At 46.6% G+C, this 4,666-nt stretch overlaps 1 pseudogene; it reads left to right on the top strand.

Annotated features, from left to right (window-relative positions):
- Window positions 1–265: 265 nt before the first annotated feature.
- On the top strand, window positions 266–880 carry LOC111826619 (annotated as a pseudogene).
- The last annotated feature ends 3,786 nt before the right edge of the window (window positions 881–4,666 follow it).

The following is a 4,666-nucleotide window of genomic DNA, read 5'->3' as shown; positions in this document are numbered from 1 at the left end:
CGAGGTAGATGTTCTGTGACCCTGTTTTCCTTCAACAGGAGAACACCAAAGCCCAGCTGCCGGTGCCAGGCCAGCTCCCGGATTTCCCCCTCTCGGTCAGGAGGGTCTCCTTGCTCTCTTCTGACCAAGTCAGTTCATGCCCGACCTCCGAGCTGGGACTAGGGTGAGGCAAGGGAGGCCAGAGGCGCCCAGAATGGAAGGAGGCGCTCCCTCTCAGGAACCACCTCGCCCCGCGACCCTCACAGGGAGAGCTTCCTCACATCTCATGCCCGGCTCCCTCCAGTGCCTCACCTCCGTCCTGCTCTGGCAAATCCTCCGCCCTGAGTCTTCGCGGAGAGCGGCCGTGGTTTCCGGCTTCAACAGTGCTTGGACAGAACCCGAACCTGGAACCCGGCGCTCGCTCCGCAGCCCCGCCAGGCCCGCCTCCCCGGGGCCTCGGACCCTCCGGGACGACCCAAGGTCCCTGCCTCCGCTCCAGCGCCGCGCACCCGCCTCCCCTCCGCCGCCCGCCCTGGCGTCCCCCGCGCCCACCTCGCAGGTGCGCCAGGAACTACCATCAGGACTCGGAGGCCGCCATCCACCGCCAGATCAACCTGGAGCTCTACGCCTCCTGCGTCTACCTGGCCATGTCTTACTACTTTGACCGCGATGATGTGGCTTTGAGGGACCTTGCCAAATATTTTCTTCACCGATCTCATGAGGAGAGGGAAGGTGCAGAGAAACTGATGAATGAGCACTACCTGAATGAGCAGGTGAACTCCATCGAAGAACTGGGGGACCCCCGTAACCAACTTGCGCAGGTTGGGGGCCCCTGAAACGGGCACGGCCGAGCATCTCTTTGACAAGCACACCCTGGGAGACAGTGACGAGAGCTAAGCCTTGGCTGCTTCGCGTAGCCTCGGGGTGACTTCGTGGTCACCCAACCAGTACTGCATGTTGGAGTTACCTTTACCTTTTCTATAACTTGTACCAAATTATCCACTCATGTCTTTCATTTGTACCATTCCTTCAAATAAAGTAATTTGGTACCCCTCCCCCCCCACCCCCCCGCAAAAAAAAAAATCATCTGCCCTTCCTTCTTCTCTCATCCCAAATCCCTCCTGAACCAGATGCAGACACACTGAAACCAGTGGTGGGGTTCAGGACACGCTACCCCAAAATATGTCACCATGGCATATTGAATATTTTAAGCAGAAGGAGTTTGAACAAAGGACTTTCCTCCCCCTTTTTCCCCTGAAAAAAGTCATAAAACCCTCATGTGAGACGTGGTGAGTCATGCCCTCCCTATACCCGGAGGAAAGGAACATCCTTATCTCCAAAGACAAAGGGTCACCAAGAAGAATCCGAACAAACAGGCCCTGCTGAGTGTCTCCTACACTCACCTGCACTTTACCACACGCATCACCTACTCTCTGACCTACCATGTTCCTCATGACTGTCCACTCTCATCATCCCAGCATCAAAGTACTCCGGTCTGTTTCTTTGTGTCTTCATTTCCTTAGGAAGGCTCCCATGTTGAGTAAAACTTACACTAAATAAATTTGTATGCTCTTCTCCTGTTAATCTGTCTTTGTAAGTTTAATTTTCAGACCCAGTCAGGGACCATAAGAGGATCGAGGAAAACTTTTTCCTCTCCTGCATTAGAGACAGCTTTCGCCTGCCTCTCTGACTGTTAATGTTGTTTTCCCAAGTTGTTGTTGTTGTTGTTAATCCTCACCAGAGGATATTTTTCCATTGGCTTTTTTTATAGAGAGTGAAAGGGAGGGGGAGAGACAGAGAGGAACATCAATGTGAGAGACACATCAATTGGTTGCCTCTCGCATTAGGCAGGGGAATAGAGCCTGCTACCAAGGCACATGCCCTTGACTGGAATCGAACCCAGGATCCTTCAGTTAGTGGGCTGATGCTATCTCCATTGAGCTAATCTGACTAGGGCTGACTGTTACTGCTTTTATGGTCATCACCCCTCAGTGTAGAACCTAATCGTTTGCTAATTGCCTCAGATGGGTTTGTTTGGTTTCTCCCACTGCCCTTTTGACCTTAACCTGATTGGTTCTTTCTCATCATTCATGTCCCTGCTTAAATATGCCCCTAAGAAAGGACTTCCCAGTCCACCCTAACTAACATACACCCACTCTCAGTCCTTCTCTGCCTTTAGTTTTATTTTCTGCATCACTGATCACTATCTGAAATAATTTTTACATATTTTTATGTTTTTTTCTGTCTTCACGAGCCACCCCAATGTTAGTTCTATAAAGGCAAGTATCTTGTCTGTCTTGTTCATCCCTGTATCTCCGGGGCCTCATCACATATATGCTTTGAACAGTCAACATGCATTTGGTGCAAGCCCGTGTATGACATGTGGTAAGTGCTGTGGGAGAATGTGTTGGAGGGCAAGGGAGAGATGTCGGAATAGAACAACGCAATCCTGGCTTCATATGGTCTACAATCCAAGTTTAATCAGTGCTTGAATGATTTTGGATTAAGCAAATAGGTGTTACAAATTATAGCACATCTTCGTATATAACCACTGCTAATTGATCCCCTGATTGCCAATCATTTCAGAAGTCTCAGGATCCTTACATATACTAGTAATTAGTCATTAAAGTGCACTTTAGAAGAGAGAATTTTAAAATTCAGAATTTCCTTTTCTAAGTTTTCAAAATTCATAAAGTTTTAAATTATAAATTGGTGAGATTTCTATGCAGTTAAATTCCTGATTCAACTCTCTCTTGAAGAGATTTAGGTGATGAGGTTTGTTTGGTTTCTTCCACTGCACTTTTGACCTTAACCTGATCAGTTGTTTGGAAATAATTGTGAGGGGAGGAAGGGCTGTCAAATACAATTTTCATTTGTTTAGTTCCTCCCTTTCCTATTTTCTCGTGTGTGATTTTTTTTTTAAATCCTCACCCGAAGATATTTTTCCCATTGATTTTCAGACAGTGGAAGTGTGGGAGGAGGGGGAGAGGGAGAGAAACATCGACATGAAAGACACATTGATTGGTTACCTCCTGCATATGCCTGGACCAGGACTGGGGATTGAACCAGCAACCAAGGTTTGTGATCTTAACCAGGAATAGAAGCCCTGATCCTTTGGTTTCTGGGATGACACTCTAACTACTGAGGAAAAACCGGCCAGGGCAATTGTGTATGATTTTTTAATTGTTGTTTGTGGTGTGGAAACTTCTACTTTCATCAGGTGACCCTGTCCTCTATGCTGTTCAATTCTGCTATTTATTAGGCAAATATGTAGAGTTCACAGCACCAAATGGGGCAGGAGCCGAGCCTCAGACTGTCTCCGCTCCTGGAATAAGGGGCTATATCACCTGTTAGCCTTTTTCCACTTTGGCCAAATGATTCCTTTGGCCTTTGAATTATCTGCTTAATTGTAACCTTTGTTGCCATTCACTATCTGAGTGGAAATTGTTTGCAGGTATTTCTGAAATGTGAAAAATCTCACCCATCTACTTCAGTTTAAATGGTTCTAGATGGCAAAGTCCTGAATATGGCTCTTCATTTATACAAAACAATAAAATGGAACTGTCTCTATGCATAGAAATAGGTCTGAAAGGCTACCCAGAATGACCTCTGGGGCAGAAGCAGGATTTGGAGAACAGGGTCAAAGGCAGACGTTGGTTTTATCTGTGCTGTTTGAAATTTTCACAGTAAGAATGCATTTGGATGTTATTTCTATAATTTAAATAACTTTGAAAAGTAAGTTTAGTTGACAGAGAAAATACATAACAAATGCCATATTTTCAGATTCTATACCAAGGCAGGAAGTAAGAGGAAAACCTCAACTCTCAACAAGACTGTGCACATTTTCATGAAACTCAAAACCAAAAGAAAGTGTTCCTGAAGGTCTTCAGTGATTCCCTCCTAGGAAGCTATCTGTTCAGAGCAGATGTTTTATTGATGACTCATGGTCTGCAGCTCATCCCCCCAAGCACTCTCCATTCCCTACTGAAAGCCTTTCTGTCTCTTCCTAGTTCTGCCTTCCCTCCAGTCTACACAGTGACCATCTTGTGTCATTGCTGTTTTGTGATCTTTCCCTACTGCTGCCGACCTGGTATTGATGGGGGATCAATTTTCATTGTTGTCAGTCACTGCCAACGTGTCAGTCATCCTGCCTGCCAAGTCCCTAGCCCCTCCTAAAGGAACTAGGTGCACTCAAGTCTCTCCCGGGGTGACTTGGCCCGGTTGGATCCCTAACTTAAGGGCAGTCAAAATGTATAGGCTGGTTCACAGCTCATGAGATATTCTGGCATGAAAAGCCTTCCAAACAAGGATAAGTTGGCGTCAGCAGTCTGGTTCCCAGAGTCAGAATTAAGAAACTCTGGGAGAACGAGACAGTTTGCAGTGAGAGTTATTCAGGACACGTAAAAGAAAGAGGCCTTGAAGTAGAGTGGGGCCATGAGGAGCCAGGAGTAAATTGAAATTGAGAGGCAGCAGAATCAGAGGCACACAGGTGCTATGAGAAAAGAATGTGAGTAAAAGACAGGAGAGCCAATTGATCATGAAAGAGAATCAGAGATGCCTAGTGAAGCAAACCTGCAGAGTGAATGAGTCACGTTCATGGTGGGTGTCTGTTCAGAAGACCCAGAAATGCCACCCCCTAAGCTCCTGGAACAGTCTTGGCATCTTGATGACGCTCTTATTCCAGTCT

The sequence above is a fragment of the Myotis lucifugus genome, unplaced genomic scaffold, assembly GCF_000147115.1.
Source record: "Myotis lucifugus unplaced genomic scaffold, Myoluc2.0 scaffold_91, whole genome shotgun sequence".
NCBI lineage: Eukaryota > Metazoa > Chordata > Mammalia > Chiroptera > Vespertilionidae > Myotis > Myotis lucifugus.
The sequence above is the reverse complement of the archived record's forward strand: the minus strand, read 5'-3'. Positions and strand labels throughout refer to the sequence as shown.